The 19,041-nt window shown below is 38.0% G+C and overlaps 1 pseudogene; it reads left to right on the top strand.

Moving 5' to 3' along the window:
• The first annotated feature begins 1,146 nt into the window (after nucleotides 1-1,146).
• On the top strand, nucleotides 1,147-3,079 carry LOC140607058 (zinc finger C3HC-type protein 1 pseudogene; annotated as a pseudogene).
• The last annotated feature ends 15,962 nt before the right edge of the window (nucleotides 3,080-19,041 follow it).

The following is a 19,041-nucleotide window of genomic DNA, read 5'->3' as shown; positions in this document are numbered from 1 at the left end:
TTATTTATTATTATGCTTTTATTATATTGAGATACATTTCTTCTCTGCTCAAATTGTTGAGACTTTCTATCATGAATGAATGTTGAAATTTTTAAATTGGCTTTTGTGTTTCTATTGAGATGATCATACAATTTTATCTTTCATTTCATTAAAATAGTATGTCATATTACTGGTTTACGTATGTTGTACCATCTTTTGCATCCCAGTGGTAAATTCCACTTGGTCAGAGTATAGGATTCTTTAATGAACTATTGAGTTCACTTTGCTAATATTTGGTTGAGAAGTTTTACATCTATATTTTTAAAATATTTTATTTATTTATTCATGAGAGACACCAAGAGACAGAGACATAGGTGGCGGGAGAAGTGAGCTCCCTGCAGGGAGCCTGATGTGGGACTCAATCTCAGGACCCCGAGATCACAACCTGAGCCAAAGGCAAAGGCTCAACCAATGAGCCACCCAGGGACGCCTTACATCTGTATTTATCAGGGCTGTTATTAATTTCCTTTTCTTGTAATTTTTTTTTTTTGTCTGCTTTGGTATTAGGAGAATCCTGGCATCACAAAATGACTTTGGGAGTATTCCCTCCTCTTCAGTTTTTTGGAAGGGTTGCAGAGGGATTGGCATTGCTTTTTCATTTTATGTTTGGTAGAATTCACCAATGAAGCCATCTGGTCCTGGGCTTTTCTTTGTTGAAAAGTCATTTTTATGATTATAGTATTTTAATGAAAATTATAGTCTTTTTTATAATTATTTGTTGAATTACTTCCAGGACATCCAGAGGGGAGGGACAGAGAAAAGTGAGTCCATACCATCTTCTCTGGGACCAGATGTCTAAATGCTACTTTTGATATTAAATGATAACAATAAAGTTTACTTTATCATACACTCTTTCTTTTCCATCTACCAACACCCTGTGAGGGTAGGCAGATTTTTTAACCCCTACTTTTTTAGTTAATAATGCATTAACTGAAATAAAGCATTCCCAAGATTTTAAGGGCCTTGTCCAATAAACATAAATTTAAAAATAAGGCTAAATCCAAACCACCCAAGTTTAAGGTAGATCTCAATGTTATATCCATCATACAACATCACAGTATGTTTTAGCTGGAGACACTAAGCTCTTAAAAATATGTTAAACTGGTTTCAAATATTTTTACTTGGGACCAAGATGGCGGCGCCCAGTGAGGGGCAAGCGTTTGCCTCGGGGGTTGAAAAGACTTGGGGTGCGGTTGTTCGCTCCCCAGAAGGGACCCCTCAAAAGGTCCGGCAGCTGATAGATGAGGGGATTGCCCCGGAAGAGGGAGGCGCCGAAGCGAAGGACACATCTGCCACATTCCAGTCAGTTAATGGGTCACCCCAAGCAGAACAGCCGCCATTGGAATCTACAAGTAAAGAAGCCTTCTTTAGCAGAGTGGAAACATTTTCTTCTCTGAAATGGGCAGGTAAGCCCGCCGAGCTGTCTCCACTTGTCTGTGCAAAATATGGCTGGGTCACAGTTGAATGTGATATGCTCAAGTGCTCCAGTTGTCAGGCTTTTCTCTGTGCCAGTTTGCAACCAGCTTTTGATTTTGACCGATATAAGGACCGATGTGCCGAGCTGAAGAAGGCCTTGTGCACTGCCCATGGAAAGTTCTGTTTCTGGCCAGACAGCCCCTCCCCAGATCGATTTGGGATGTTGCCATTGGGTGAGCCTGCTGTTCTTGTTAGCGAATTCCTAGATCGTTTTCAAAGCCTTTGTCACTTGGACCTCCAGCTTCCTTCCCTGAGGCCAGAGGACTTGAAAACTATGTGTTTGACAGAAGACAAGATCAGTCTTCTTCTGCACTTGCTTGAAGATGAACTTGATTGCCGAACTGAAGAGAGAAAAACTACAAGCAAATTAGGCTCAGACATCCAAGTCCATGTCACTGCATGTGTTCTCTCTGTATGTGGCTGGGCCTGTAGTTCTTCTTTGGAACCCATGCAGCTCTCCCTAATAACGTGTTCACAGTGTATGAGGAAGGTGGGGCTCTGGGGCTTCCAGCAGATTGAGTCATCCATGACCGACCTGGATGCATCCTTTGGCCTGACCAGCTCCCCCATCCCAGGCCCTGAGGGACGGCCAGAGCGCTTCCCTCTTGTGCCTGAGTCTCCTCGGAGGATGATGACTCGGAGCCAGGATGCCACATGTTCTCCTGGCTCAGAGCAGGCTGAAAGGAGCCCAGGTCCCATTGTCTCCCGAACTCGGAGCTGGGACTCTTCCAGTCCTGTTGACCGTCCTGAGCCAGAGGCCGCTAGCCCCACCACCAGAAGCCGTCCTGTGACCCGAAGTATGGGAACAGGAGACAGTAGTGGCCTGGAAGTGCCGTCTAGTCCTCTCCGGAGAGCCAAACGAGCTCGCCTCTGCTCTTCTAGCAGCTCAGACACATCTTCCCGAAGCTGCTTTGACCCCACCTCTCAGCATAGAGACTGGTGCCCTTGGGTAAATGTGACACTTGGCAAGGAAACCAGGGAGCATGGTGGAACGGAGACAGATGCCAGTATCTCTACAGAGCCAGGCTGGAAGGCTGTGCTGAACATCCTCTTGGCCCACAAGCAGTCCAACCAGCCAGCTGAAACAGACTCCATGAGTCTCTCTGAGAAATCCAGGAAAGTATTCCGAATATTCCGGCAGTGGGAATCTTTATGCTCATCCTGAAGACATTCTAGCCCTTCCCAGAGAGAAGCAGAATGAATGACTTTGGGAAATGAAGTCTGAATTTCTTTGTGGTCAGCTGATGCCAAGTTTTTTCCATTCTGGTATAACCATCAGAAGCCATCATCCTTGCAAAAGGCAGTGAGTGTCACTCTCTGCATCTGACTGAAGGGAAGCCTGTTTCCATGCGGGGGTGTGGACAGGTGAGGTACAACACATGTGGTCCTATTAAAAGAGTGTGGGGTCACTTCAACCAGACAGAAGACCAAGGCCCTGAGCACGTTTAGTGTCTTTCCGTACTGGGCAGTGTCTCAAGGGCTCTTGTATACTGGGAATATGACAATATGTATTAATAAAATATTTGTGAATATTCTTAAAAAAAAAATAAAAATAAAAATAAAATATTTTTACTTTATAATTTTGTATTTAAAAACATAAAAGGGAACTTTTTCATATATTCTTAACATTCTCTCTGGTCTATCATTTATAAATAGACCAATCTGTATAATTTTATGATTGAATAATTTACTTGTCATTTGATTTATGTTCTTAAATTAACAGAGTGAATTTAGCTCTTTGAAAGACATTTTTAAGTAACTATTGATTTATATTTTATGTTTCTAAATTTAAAAGAAAAAGAAGAAGCTTTTGTGGGTTTTATGCCTTCACAATTTCTAAAAATGTTCACTACAGTCCACATAATGTTGGAACAATTTCTTTAAGAGTTAAATGCGGGTCTCTGTCAATCATACTATGAGACACAGTCTTATGTGTCCCTCAGTGGTTAGATCTGTTCATCAGTGCAGAAAGCAAAACAGAAAGGTGAAGCTCTGATCTGAATATTATAGACAAGTTCTTTCAGAAGTAGGAAAAACAGATCCAGGCCATCAACCCAAAGCACTGAACATTAACTATGACTTGTAGTTGATAGGGTGGGCAGGGTGGAGGTGGGAGGGATTGGGATAGGAGGCTTAATTTAGGTTGCTGAGGTGACATGATCTGATGTCCCTCTTGGTACATTTAATTTTAAGGTTTCCTAAATACATGACAAAACAGTACTTTCCAAGGAAAAGTGGGTATTTGAAAAGTTTGTTTGTTTGTTTTACTAATTTGGGTGAAATTTGAGCACATATGACATAATCCAATGTATGATTGTGGCCTAAGCATGAAGCATCTCAAAGTGCCTGGTATAATACATGTTCAGTGAGATCACTCACAGCTATAGTTAAGGGCCTATCCATTTTACTATTAAAATCTCGTGTCGGGTAGCCCCAGTGGCTTAGCGGTTTAGTGCTGCCTTCAGCCCAGGGCATGATCCTGGAGACCCAGGATCGAGTCCCACGTCAGGCGCCCTGCATGGAGCCTGCTTCTTCCTCTGCCTGTCTCTCTCTTTGTGTGTCTCTAATAAATAAATACAATCTTAAAAAATAAATAAATAAAAAATAAAAACTCATGTCTTCAAGAAATTACATATCCAAGAGATCAAGATTTTATGTGCTCTTTGTAGAAACAACTTGAATTTAAAAAGTTGCCTTAGACAAAAAGGGGCAAACACAATTTGGATGCTTTGATGCCAAAACTGCATAAAGAACCCAAATATATTTAGAACCATTATTTCCGAGGCACCACTTCAAATCAGTAATACAAAATCAGTAGGAAATTTTATTGACTATATTTGTTCTTGAACTTCTTACCAGTAAGTAATAAATCATGGAAATTATATTATCACTTTTTTGACCATAAAATTAAGCTTGACAATTTCATATTGATTCCCCAATACTTGCTTTGATTTTTTTAGAGTCTTATTTCTCTTCTTCCACATTATCTTTTCAATTTATTCTAACTTATATTTTTTCTCTTCGCCTCATACTTGTTTGCTTAACCCAAATCTTTTCTTTGAGGTTGTTTGATTCACTCCTCCAATGTTTTGAGGTTACCAAAAAATTTACCTTTTCCCTTTGATTCTGGTACTCAATTATCATATATCAAAAGTCATGTTATTACTTTTAATGTGGATTACCTAGTTGCAAACAAAGCAGGCTGACCTATTTGTCCATATGACAAATATTTGTTGGATATCCACTCTGCTTGTAGAATTGAACTATGCCTCATGAAAAATGTAAATAAATGCAACCTGTTCCTCAAAAAGCAATACAATTGACAAGATACTATAGTCAGCATTCCAAATAATGAGGAAAGTTTAATGATGGTGTGAGGAATCACCATCACCCAAGAGGAAAATAAAGGACAACCAACCATGAACAGGAGTGTTCAAAGAAGGCTTTTTTGAAAGACATGGCATTTGAACAGAATTTTATTTTTATTTTTATTTTTTCCAAGATTTTATTTTTAAGTAATCGTTACCCCCAACATTGGAATCTAACTGATCTCCACCCTGAGATAAAAAGAGTCACCTGCTGTACTAACTGAGCCAGCCAGGTGTCCCAAGAATCTTAAAGATGATTTGGATTCACAGTCATTCTTAAAGGTTCAGCTTCTGCTGAATTATTTCATTAGGTCACCTTCTCTTTCCGGTCCACTCCTTCTCCTTGGGTGTTACTCCCTTTCTCATCATGCTGATGACTCAATTTTTCCTTTCAATCCTGATTAATTCTGCCTGCTATTATTAATATGCACAGGTGCTATGTCCATTTCTGTTTACTCCGTTAGATTTTGTTTCTATTATGTTATTATTGCTTAAGTAATTTTCAGTACCTCAATCCTCCACTCCTATGCCAACCAGCTTTGCATTTGCTATACTATCTTTCCTTTCAAGTTCTTCTTTTAAAAGGCACAAAACTTGTCCTTTCCATCGCTACACTGTTACTCTTACGTGCGTTCTTTCGATCTTTAGTCCATATTTTCATGTATGAAATCCCTTATGCCAGAAGATATTTCTTATATTTTTTGAAATGTATTCTCTTAAAATTACCTCATTCCAAATGGATATCTTCTTTCACTATTCACAATAATGTACTTTCCAGCTATTCTTTCATTCCTTGCTTTTTATATTCAACATAAATTCAGGGTTTGTGTCTTTATATTCAAGATTCTGCATGATTTCTGTCTCACTCCATTTGGTTTCTTTTCTTTGGAATGCTACCAGCTGTTTTTACTGTTTTTTTCTATTCCATTCTGATTACTAATTTTTTTAAATTCATTTAAGCATTTTTGGATCTCCTTAAGACGACAGTTCAGAAAGGTCCACGTACCAACTTGGTATATTGATAGCACATGGATTTGACCTCCCAAATACTAAGGGAGCACCTAATAAAATTATGACACAGGAAAAGGATAAATGAATATATAGTTTGAAATATTATGAGCATTTTGGGCTTCAGTACATTTTATTTTACAACAACAACAAGAAATTCAACTTCCAAAAGTTTGAGTTTTAAAAAGAATATTAAGGTTTTTTCCTTTGAATTGAGCTTCCTATGTCTGTGTGAACACGTTTAAAGTTTAATAAATTTTACATACACGGTATTTTACAAAAAAAAATCTGTTACATGAAAAAACATTTGGTTTTTCACCTTTAAATGGAGAAATTACCATAAGCTTCTATGGATGGAAGATTTTATGTCTTCATTATTATCTGTATGGGTTGACATTTCCTTGTTTTATTGGTCTACTTGCTATTCCGATTCCGCCAAGATTATTATTTTGTATAAAATTCTGGCCTCATGAAAATGAAAGCTTGTGCTCAAAACTTATACATCTCACTCTAAATTTTGAATGTGTGTTGCCTCTTTGTCTAGTAATTGGGGCTTGGCAATCCTCAATAACTGTTTATATTTAATTTAATTAGAATCCTAGTGCCTGAAGTTATGTCATATTAGCTCTTTTTCCAGCATAATTTTAAAATTACCTATTGAGTCTGCAACTCAGTTTTCTTGAGAGTGTAACTGAATTATAATCCCATCTCCTAAATAGATGTATTATCATACAATTTTTTATCATCTTCACACAACTCATAACTAACAACTCAACAGATGCCTGATGCCCTAAAGCCAATAGGTGCCTTTACAAAATTTGTCAGGAGAAAACCCAATTTGCAGGTAAATAAATAAGAAACATGTGATAGTTAAATCTTTTCCTCACCTAGGATAGCATTCCTCTTGGTTTATTCTCACATTGATACCAGTGTATGTGATAGTATGTAAGGAAACCTTTCAAAACTGCAAAGCACTAAAGGCTGCAAGTTGATGTTACTATTGTGGTGCTAGGTGCTCTCTAAATTAATATATGCTGGAGATTGTTCCCCGGTGATGAGAAGGCTCAGATGGTAGTGAAAAACCAACGCACTGAGTCTGAGCAGGTTGTAGCTCTTTGATGACTACTTTGCCTTTTACACGTATCTGATAAAAGAGCTCATTTAAGATCTCTTCTCACTCATTTCTTCCCTCTCTTCTCTCCTCCTGCTTCTGGACTCTTTCATTTAATGGCTTCTGAATTACAACTTTCTACTTGTGAGTTCATTTGGAGTAAAGAAAGTTGACGAAGTACTGTGTTTAGATCCCCAAAGGGAAACCACTACATTCATGTATGATTGCATAAGAAATAAATATAGTGTGTGTGTGTCCATGTGCCTGTGTCTGCATGTGTTGTACATCATTGGACACAGCAAAAATTATGGCATAATAAATACATCTGCTTAATTAGAGAGGACTTCTTTTACAAAATAGACTTTTGTGTGAAGTTTTTAGAAAGGCTAAAGAAGTACAGCATGACACAGAGGAAAAACAAAAACGTGTTATACATGCGGATTGACTTGAAGATGCGGTTGTGTGGGAGAGAACAATTAGGTTTTCCTGACTAAAGCTGGGATTGGAAGCAAATAAAGTCATATGTAAGTATAAAAGTAGATGAGCATAGTGAGGTAAAAGGCAGAAATGTTATAAAGTGATCTTATACTTCAGCTGCTTTGGTGTATTTATTGTTTACAAAACATATTTATTTTGTAAAGCATTTATGCAGATGTCAGATTTTATCCTAATCAGCATTCCATGAACTATTGAAAATTAATATTCACATTAAGACACCAAGGCCTAAAGAGGACAATGATTTGCCTAAACCAGTTGCTGATTAACTTGCAATTAGATTCTTCCCTCGTGATTCTTCAGTTAGTGACCTTTCCCCATATTATATTGTCACTCCTCATGGGGTGAAGCTCAGGGATAAACAACTATCAAGAGTCCCTGGGATTTAGAATGCTAACTCCTTCTCCTAGAAGATGTCCAGCATTAGTACCATCGTTGCTGTCATAAACAGAAACCGAGATCTAGAACAACAGCATATGTTTAGGATGCTGCTGCTTAGCATTATTGTGCAACTTGGGAATTCATGCTTAGAAGAATGCTTGAGTACTCTCCCAACATTCCATTGGGTTTATGACATCCCATATAAATGGAACGGTGTTGCAGCTAACATTTACTAGTATTATTTGGAGCACATGGTTCCTGCCATCCTTAGAAATGCAGTATTTCCTCAAAGAGTGCTAAAAGCTGTCTTAAACTTTTTAAATCCATAGCTTGCTTCAAGGGCAATATGCAATCCTTCAAAGAAAAGTTTTCTTTTTATTAAAAAAGGTGTTTATTGACTCCTTTACTGCCACAAGGCAGATAGATTTAGAAAATATTATTGGTTGCTCCTTGGTTCCATCATCATTATTGTCTATATTAGTTTTGTCTCAAAATTTGTTGCCTTTTCTTCAAAGATTGTTTTAGGACTGTGTATTGTGTATGTATATAAAATCATAGACATATCTAGCAAATAAATAACTGCTAATTTTTTTAACTAAACGTATAGTAGTCAATTTAAGATATTAATGTAGATTGGGGAACTACACTTTGCCATGAATGCAAATTTATTATTGCAGCAAAATTGGTGATGAAACATTTGAAAGGGTGAAGAAATGATCATTTTTGAACCGAGTTATTGTAATAATTTAATACTATCCCGATAACTCTGAGCCATGGGACTACAGAAAGGGAACATAGGGGTGCCTAGGTGGTTCAGTCAGTTAAGAGGCTGCTCTCAGCTCAGGTCATGATCCCAGGGTTCTAGGATCAAGCCCCACGTGGGGTTCTCTGCTCCACAGGGAGCCAGCTTCTCCCTCCCCCTATTCTGTTCCCCTTGTTCTCTCTGGCACTCACACACACACTTTCTCTCTTTCTGCCAAATAAATAAATAAAATCTTTTTTTAAAAAAGGGGACCATCGGATAGTCAGTAAGAACATGGACTCTCTCTGAAGCTATACTGCTTCAGTTCAGATCCTGGTTCTGCCCCTTACTGGCTGTGTAAACCTGGGCAAGTTACTGAATCTTTGTACCTCAGTGTCCACATTTCTACAGAGGAAAAATTGATCTTTCTCATCATAGTGAAAATTGAATAGATTAGAATATTTAAAGTGCTTAGAAATATGCCTGGCATAGTATAAACACTGTGTAAGTCTTTTTTTTTTAATTTTCTAAAAAACAAACATTTATTGAATGTCTCTCGTGTCAGGTGCTGATATACTGATAAAAATATAAATGTCTCATAAAAATACCAAGTGGTTTTTAAAGTAAATTAAAAATTATCCCAAAGTAGGACAATCGGGGGCTAAGAATTAGCACATTAAACTCGGTTTATAAAAGAGCAACAGATGTCATCATCCTAAATGTGGTCTTCTTACTGAAATAAAATTGATAGGGCAGCCCCGGTGGCAAAGCAGTTTAGTGCCGCCTGCAGCCCAGGGCGTGATCCTGGAGGCCCTGGATCGAATTCCATGTCGGGCTCTCTGTATGATGCCTGCTTCTCTCTCTGCCTCTCTCTCTGTCTCTATGAATAAATAAATAAAATCTTAAAAAAAAAAAAAGAAAGAAAATTGATAAACGTAATTCACTTCTTATGTAATATAACCAGTACTCCAGCTCATTTTGGGCATGAAATGGTTAAAAAACAAAATAAATTTTCCATTCTTAGATGAGTACAGGCTGTGTATTGCCTTGTGAAACAGTTTGGTTCAGCCACTAAAATTCACTATTACAGAACACAGAGAACCCTAATAATTTGTTAGTACACAAAGGATTATTTAACAAGTGTTAGGGCCCTGACAAAGAAACACTTGGTTGTTTAATTTTACGGAGAATTATTTCACTTTTTCTTTTCTTCTGGTAATAAAGGCTTACCTCAAAAACATATTAACTTATATCTTATGCCTGTTTTGTGTGTTCTAAGCTTGACAGTAAAGCTGACTTTATTGTAAAGCATCTTATCTCAAGGAAGTGACAACTTTGTGTCTTAATCATACACGCTCCTACTTAACAGACCCATTGTGTTCAGCCAATGGACTGGGATTTTCTTTCTATTTAGAAGTTTATTCTTTTTTTTAAACATTGTATTTATTTATTTGACACAGAGCACAAACAAGGGGAGCAGCAGAGGGAGAAGGAGAAGAGAAGCAGGCTCCCTGCTGAGCAGAGAGCCCAAAGCAGGGGCTCGATCTGAGCAGAAGGCAAACACTTAACCAACTGAGCCACCCAGGAGCCCCTAGAAGTTTATTCTTGTAAACAGGAACAAATTATTATTTCTCTGTGTCTCTCTATCTTCTGTGGAAGCAGTAATTTTAGTGGCTGACTCAAATTGCTCCATAGTTCTGTGCATACTTCATAATATCCTGAAAGAGAAAATTTATATTGTTTTTTGAATCTTCACATGCCCAAAGTGATCTAGAGCTCTGATTATGTTGCATGGCAAGTGAATGATGAAAAGAATGGGTGAATTATGTTGACCAAATTTATTCCATTAAGAAAAAAAAAACAGAGCCTTTTAAATATCTTTCTGTAGTCAGTCATTCATAATTCCTACTTCTAAATAAAGAATAAATAACACATTAATGCCTATTAATATGTTCCAAGCAATTTGTCATTATTAATTCTCAATTTCCTGTTAATTTTAACTTTTTTTTTTCAGTTAACTGGTGCTTGATTAAACATAGTTTCTATTTTTTAATAAGTGTTCTAGATGTAGATGACAAATTCTACAGTGGTTGAGTACAAAAGATAGAAAATATATAATCTTCTTTAAAGAGAGTAATAATCTCTTTTAAGTTCAGTTCCCTTTGGATCAAAAATGATTTTTCCACCTACATTATGTCAGCACAGAGCTAGAGGCTTGGGCTAGAGAGATGAAGAAAAATAGTCCTCAAGGTGGTTTTACATCCTGATAATGAGACAAACATATGTTTGGAGACTTTCAATGCAAAATGGTAGAGGCTGATTTCTACAAGAGCTTAGGGAACACAGAGGAGGAAGATGGAGTGCATCAAAGGCATTTTGTATTTTCTGCATTAATTTTACTGGTTGTTCCTTGGTTTAAAAGCACCATGGTAGGTGATAGGTAGAAGAAATTGCATCTGAAAATCACTTAGAGAGAGGTTACAGGAAGGATGGGAGGGGAAGTGAAATCAGGAATATTTTAGAGTGATCCATTATCATTAAGCAAATTGGAACACTGGGAATCCTATCCCAGGGGTAAAGGCAATATAAAGCTGTTCTTCCCAGATAGGAGCCAAACAGTCTCTAGACTAGCACTATTATTGGAAATAGAAACTCTCTGAAAAAAATAATTGGGAGAAACAGCCAACTGTGTTTTAAAGTGGTGTCTTTATATCAGGGAGGTATGAGAGCCTTTGCATGTGGCACGATCAGATTTTCTTTACTTGGGCTCATTCCAAAGAGAGGAAAGAAATGCCATGCCATTAGGATGGTCTTAGGAGAACTTTTCAGTTGGCAAGTATGTGTACATTTATGTAGCAAGAATTCCTCCAGTCTTCTTCACTAAAGAAACACAATGTAATTGGAGGGGACTTCCCATAGCACAAGGCCAGGGACCCTGCATCATTTCTAGCATGGAAGGTTTAGGAAGGTGTTTGCACAGAATAAGTAATAAAAATAGTGTTGTGAAATGCTTTGTTTCCCATTTGGTCTATGTCTCCGGTGGTTCTGATTCTAGACTGGTTCACAAATATTGATTAGTAACTTTAGTCTATGCAGGTCTTAATTTACTTTTAGAAATTAATTTAGTTATCAAAATTAATGGATGATGTGCCTAGTTTTCAGAGAGTATACATATTTGTGAAAGATATCAAATCCATATATATTATGAACTGTATCTAGACTTCTGCCCAGAGAATATGCAGCTCCCCAGAGAATTGTGAACTAGTGCTAATTTACTTACTGCTCTATTGTTTCTTTAACCTTGACTTATTCAAAACAGCGAGTTTGTTAGGCAACAAGTAATAGTAATGATGGCATCCCTACCCTAAATCATCCCTACCCTAAATCTGAACATGGTACCTGAAATTCTTCTCCTGTAGCCTTTGACCATTATCCCACCCACCTGTGAGTGATTTTGCTATTATTGACCTCCTGACTTGGCTTCACTGTGTCACCTCCGCCTGACTCCTACCTCAATCAGATTTATTAGCTGTAAGCAGCAGCACTCTCTCCATCAAATCTGTCACAGAGAGGAATAGCCAAGGTGTCAGAGGCATCCTTTGCTTTAACCTCCCAGTTATGGTCTGGCAATCAGTTAGCTGTGTATCCTATGGACCTTTTTTTTTTTTTTTTTTTTTTTTTTCTGTGAGAAACTAAAGCTTAATAATATTAAATAACTCAACTCAGAGAAAGTTACTATTGGAGACCTACTTGAAACGTATTTTAATTTTAACATCAGTGTGATACAGCTGAAATGATTTTTCAGTGGTTTGAAACACATATTGTATTTTCACATAATTTTGTAAAATGCAGATACCCATAGAAAAGCAAAATGAGAATAGCCAGCAGACCTCATATACGTGTTGTACATACATATGTATAATTTATACTTTGATGTACACATGGATAATAATGAGTACCTTTAATTTATCAGTCCCTATCACCACCTAATCTCCTACATTCAACCCATTTCATACATTTCTATTGACTGCATGAATCATTAGCCACTGAGTTTGTGTCCTCTGCAAAAGGGAAGTGATGAAAACAAGATCTAGTATTTTGTCTACTATATATCAGGTTCTGTAGTAGGATGCTTTCATATATTATCTTATTTAAATCTCATAAAACAATGAGAAAGGATCATAATCACCATCTTACAAAAAAGATAATGAGTCTGTGACAATTGAATAAACTAGCCCAAAGTTCACTAAGTACAAGCTCTGGGAGTCAAACTAAGATCTTTTTTTTTGTTTTGTTTTATATTTTTAGTTGAATTGTTTGAATAGGTAATATAGTACATGGCGCAAAGTGTGTAAAGCAATGAAGTTTTCCCCCTACTTGTGTGCCGTCGCTACCAGTGTCCTTACCCAGAAATAAAAAAATTTGTTGATGTCTTATATATTCTTCTAGAGATAGGTTTCTTTCATAAACAAGCAAAATAAAAATGTTTATATAGAGCTTTTTTGGTTTTTATTTTGTTTTAAAAAGAAACAATGTGGAATGCCTGGGTGGCTCAGCAGTTGAGCGTCTGCCTTCGGCTCAGGGCGTGATCCTGGAGTCCCAGGATCGAGTCCCACGTCAGGCTCACTGCATGGAGCCTGCTTCTCCCTCTGCCTGCGTCTCTGCCTCTCTCTCTCTCTCTCTCTCTCTCTCTCTCTCTCTCTCTGTGTGTGTGTGTCTCTCATGAATAAATAAATAAAATCTTTAAAAAAAACAACGTGTTTTTAATATGTAGGTATATCAAATCATGACACTATACACCTTAAATATGTACAGTTTTTGTCAGTTATACCTCAATAAAACTGGAAAAAGCGTTTTATATGCAAATAAAAAATGAAACAGCATTTTAAATTAAAGTGTTCATTGTAAGATTATAGCATATTTATCAACTCATTTAGGGTATGCCTAAATTCTGTTGTCAAAAATTTTACTACCTTAAATAATCTAGCATATAAGTCATTTCATACATAGGTGAGGATGCAGTTTTATTTTTTAAATGCTAATCCAGTTGTCTCAGTACTATCTACTGAGCAATCCTTCCCTTCCTTTCTAACATGAGATACTGCACGTAATCTAATATTCAACTGCATTTTGCATTTGCAAATCCAATTCTTTGTGACTTTGCTTTATGTAGTGGCCTCCCTCCCAATAACAATAACCTATAAACATATTGTTGGGACTTTCTTGATATCTATTAATTTCAGGTCTAACAACATTTCTCAGGCCCCACCAATTTAACTCCCAGTACTACCAATAATATTTTGTTTTAATTAAACTCTCTTTTGCTTGGCAAGATGTCTGAAGCATATCAATTAGCCAATTAGTTCTGATCACTGAAGTGTCTCTTTGGCTCTGTTTCCACCAAGACACAGCCTTGCTCACAAAGGACCATCTCTTAGGATTAGAGCCCGAGGCATAGCCGTGTGTCCTAAGGGGCCAGTTCCTTAGGGGTTATTGTGAGGATTAAGTGAGTTAATGTAAAATTCAAGAATGTCAACCAGATTGGAGAAAGCATTTCAAACATGTAACAGAAAAGCAGATATCACAGTGCTAACAGGTGCAGACCCTGGAGCCAGGAGACTGGGTTTGTACCTATCTCGTCACTGTCACCTATCCATCGTGTACCTTTGGCAGATTCCTTAACTTCCTTGTGTCTCCATATCCTTATCTGTAAGATGGGAATAATAATAGCGCCTACCCCCAGGGATGCCACTTGCTTATGCTGTCGCTTTGTGTGAATTTGGAAAAAGACAGTTGCCTATTAACTTTGCAACCTAAAGGCGTCTTTGTGTGAAGAAATCGGAACTCCTTCATTCCCATGCCAAGGCAAGGACAAGATGCGCTGAATGAGGGTGGAATTGTAGCCCCTACGCCCACTCTCTGCCACGTGCCTTTATGCAATCCAGTAGTACAACCCCACACCATGATCAGTCTACACTGTGGGATCACTGTGTATAATAGAGGAGTTACTACTTGTAAAACACTTAGAACCATCCTTAGCACATAGTCCGCCCTCAGTAAGTATAGCTGTTCTCTTACCTAGTGCTTCTCACAGTTTATTTCTGAGCCTGGCTTTGCCAGTACTACTGATGACAGCACCATTTTAAAACCCAAAGACAGGGGATCCCTGGGTGGCTCAGCGGTTTAGCGCTGCCTTCAGCCCAGGTTGTCCCAGGATCGAGTCCCACATCAGGCTCCCTACATGGAACCTGCTTCTCCCTCTGCCTGTGTCTCTGCCCCTCTCTCTGTCTGTGTCTCTCATGAATAAATAAATGAAATCTTAAAAAAATAAATAAAAAAATAAAACCCAAAGACAAGTAGAGAGCTTTTTTTAAATACCTCTCTTTTGGTAATCACCACTTATTTTATTTTTAAAAAAAGCTTTTATTTATTTGAGAGAGAGCATGCGTGAGCGGAGCAGGGTGGGGGAGAGAGGCAGAGAGAGAGGGAGAAGCAGACTCCCTGCCGAACAGAGAGCCCCACGGGGGGATCGATCCTAGGACCCTGGGATCATGACCTGAGCCAAAAGCAGACATTTAACCAACTGAACCACCCAGGTATCCCAGTCACTATTTTAATTATTTGCAAGGCTATTTATATCACATATAATCCAAATAACTTAATTAAATTCTCTAGGTGTGTGTGCCAATGCACACGTGCACACACACACACACACACACACACACACACACTTTTTTGTTGGGGAGGGGGGCAAATTTGAATTGGCCTAATCACTGATCTTAAAACATCTGCTGAATTCCCAGTTTGTCTTCACACCTGGGCCTGGGTAAAGCACTTCCAATGCAAAGTTGAATGGGACACAGAATCAGATCTCTTTCAAGAGAAATAAAATCGGTGGTTACAGTTCAGTGCAATGCATGTTAGGCTCAGAGTGGAAAGGGAGCACAGAGTGGGGGCTGATTAGGAAGCACGTCAGGAAAAGATTTCTGTAAGATGTGATCCTGGGTTTGTTCAAAAAAGTTAGGAAAAAAAACAAACAAAGGGAAGTTCAGGCCAGTAAAGGCATAGAGATGATAACCAATTCCATTTCACTGGGCCAGAGGCTTTGGTAGTTTTGAGGGGAGTTTTTTCTTCTTTTATTTGAGAATAGTAGACACACCATGCTACATTTGTTTCAGGTGTACAACATCATGATTCAAATCCTCTATCCATGCTATGCTTACACAAGTGTAGCTGCCATCTGTCACCACACGTGCCCTTACAGTATCACTGACTGATTCCTAGCTGTGCTTTATTCTCCTCACTTCTTCATTCCACAACTGGAAGCCTCTGTCTCCCTTTTACCCATTTTGTTCATCCCCCACTGCCTCCCCTCTGGCAACCTCAGTTTGTTTTCTGTGCTTATAGGTCTGATTCTGCTTTTTTGTTTGTTTATTTGAGTATAGAGGAAGATTATTTGAGAAAGGAAGTTAAAGGAGAGTGATCGAAGCCACATTTGACTGAGTATTGAAGGAAGCCAGAGTAAATACTTAGAAGTTGATCCTAGAAGTAAGAGAGGGTCATTTAAATAATTTTTGCTGAGAATTTATCTATCTAAAACTGCATTTGGGGGTATAATTTTATGGCTGAGTTGCACAGGCTCAGTTGGAGCAGAGAAACGATGGCAATGGGCCACTCAAGATATCAGGAACCTGAAGTGAGAGATATTATGAAGGAGGAAGTGGTGTGGTTTGAAGATTTGACTGGATGGTAATGGGGCTGGCTGACATTTTATCTGTGCAAGTTAAGCAGAGAAATCATAACCAAGGGATGACATACATTTTTCTTTCTTTTTATGCTGTACGTTTAGGGCCTTTCTTATAAGGAGTTCTTTAATTCTCTTTCAGAAAGCAAACTATATTTCCCAGGCTCTGGTGGTCTAGAAGTAAACTCAGATTTTCTAGATTTAGGCAAAATAACGTAAAGGAAATTTTCCCTATGATAACCTGCATCTTTTCATAATTATCTCCTTATCTATGCCATATGGGATACCTATAGATGTTAGAAACATCAACTTCTCCAGAGAACAGCTTAAGGATTTCTCACAATGAAATGCGTCTGCTAACGGATTGATAAACCATATTGTGCAAGGTGAACCTCATGCCCTATGGTTCAGGAACATGGCACAAGTCCCCCATCTATACATATAGTCTATAATGTGCCTATCGCTATCTTGTAAAACAAGTATCTACAAATTAAGATTTATGTACTAGTAAACCTGTTCCAGTTTATGATGACTTTCAATGACCTACCTACAGACACCTGTTCTTGTCAGTACAAATTGGGTTGGTTCACTTGTGCCATATGTGTATGCATTTGAAGCCTAGACTCACTGAATTTCATTGGATTAACACCGAAGATGCTGAAAACATGTTTTGTTACTTGATAAATCTCTTGTATTTTTCCCCAGGTTAACTATAATCTTTTTGATATATTTTATTAGTATTACTTTTGCAATTAGTATTCTAAAATAATAATATGAGGAAAACTGACTATAAAAGCAAAGTTAAAATATGCACTATGCAAGTATTATAGAATTTATAGAATTATTTCTAAGGGTTGATAGTAATGGGATTAAAAACTCAGAATAAGATGCATGTACTTGCCTCTAGCTCATCATCAAGTACTTCTTAAACTTGTGAAGGATAGCATGGGCATTTGAAAAATTCAAGTGCCACCCAGAATGACTGACTATACCTGATTGAGAAAGGTATTTCTTTGATGTATCACTTTTAGAGAAACCAAATTCTTATCATTTCATTTGTGAAAAATATATTTGATGCAGGATGGAAAAATAAGCTATGCCTTCTATGTGGACCATTAACATATGCAGAATAATTTTTTTCTACAATCTGGTCTGCAGACTAATATTGACTATTATGTCATTTTCTCTATTCTCTGGAAAATGAATTAAATTTTAAGAACATGTTTGACTTTTGTTTGTTCTTGAACCTGGAGAATCCCAACCCTCAAGTTGTGAGGCCAGGATAAGCAGCTCAGGAAGGACACTGAGTAATGGCTGAAGGCAAAGGAAGAACAAAAGCCAGAGAGGCAGAGGGCTTCCAAAATTAAGAATTCATCAGTAATGATAAGTGCTGCAGTGAAGTCAGGTAAGAAACTGTTCTCTGGATTTTTCAACAAAGGTGTTATCAGTAAATTTGGCAGGAGTGAATTCTTGGAGTGTCAGGAGTTGGAAGTTAAAGTATGTTGAAATGTGAGAAGGAGGATTATCACTATGTGTTAGTAGGTCATGGCCAAGCAAAGCATTTCTGCCGTAAGGGATAATGGTAGTGATGAGGGTGATGATGACAAGGATGACAATATCTAGCATTTCTGGAGCACTTCCATTACACCAGACACTATAGTAAGCACTTTCCATGTGTTATCTCTTACAACCTTCAATATTCCCATTTTACATAAAAATGAGACATTAATAGGTTAACTCATTCTAGTTTCATCTGTTTCCCCCACTTGCTGACTGCCTTTCTTCCTTCCTGTATTCTTTCCTTTCTTCCTTTTTATCTTCTTTCCTTCCTATTATCTCTAGCAAACATTTGTTTAACTCTTTTTAGTTTCTAGGTATTTTGCTATATGCAAGACCTACAGCAGTGACTAAGACCCTCTTAGCATGCAGAGTAGACATAAGAAGTAATGGCTTCTATTCTTTGCTTCCTGAGCAAAAGCCCTTTCTTGTTTACCTTCAATTTTTCTAACCCTTCATTTTCTCCATATCAAACCACCTCCATTTGCTAGGGGGAGTTTTGCAGAAGCTATTCTTGTTTCTTTGCTCTCCTTGTTACACGCCAGGATTTTGCATAGTAGCATCTACTCCCTCATGTTTAATTTTCTATGATGGTCATACAGTTAATCTGCAAAGCCACTGTGTTTAATGTACAGGGCCTTGGGGGGGTCTCTGATTAGAACACATCCAGGGTGCCTGGCTCAGTCAGTTAAGCTTCTGACTTCAGCTCAGGTCATGATCTTGGGATCCTGGGATTGAGCCCTACATTGGGCTCTTGCTTGTCCCTCTCCCTGTGCCCCTCCTCCCACTCATGCTCAACTCTCTCTCAAAAAAATAAATAAATAAATGAAATCTTAAACACACTCACACACATCCAGATGGAAGTGGTGAAGACAACACTACTATTTCCCTCTGGACTGGTTTTTCTAACATCCCAGCCCAGAAACTTCAAAAACTTCTTTAAACATTACTACCCTTAATTTGTGAAATCTGTCCTTAAGTCTCCTTACTTTTTTCTATGTATTTCTCCCATATTTGTCTTTTCTATCACAAGCAACCCTCACTAGACATCATCATGTTGCAAACGCCTCGTTGCTGTCCACCCTGCTTTCCGCGTGCAGCCTTCCCGTCCATCCTCATG

Source organism: Canis lupus, chromosome 16 (assembly GCF_048164855.1).
Source record: "Canis lupus baileyi chromosome 16, mCanLup2.hap1, whole genome shotgun sequence".
Taxonomy (NCBI): domain Eukaryota; kingdom Metazoa; phylum Chordata; class Mammalia; order Carnivora; family Canidae; genus Canis; species Canis lupus.
The sequence above is the reverse complement of the archived record's forward strand: the minus strand, read 5'-3'. Positions and strand labels throughout refer to the sequence as shown.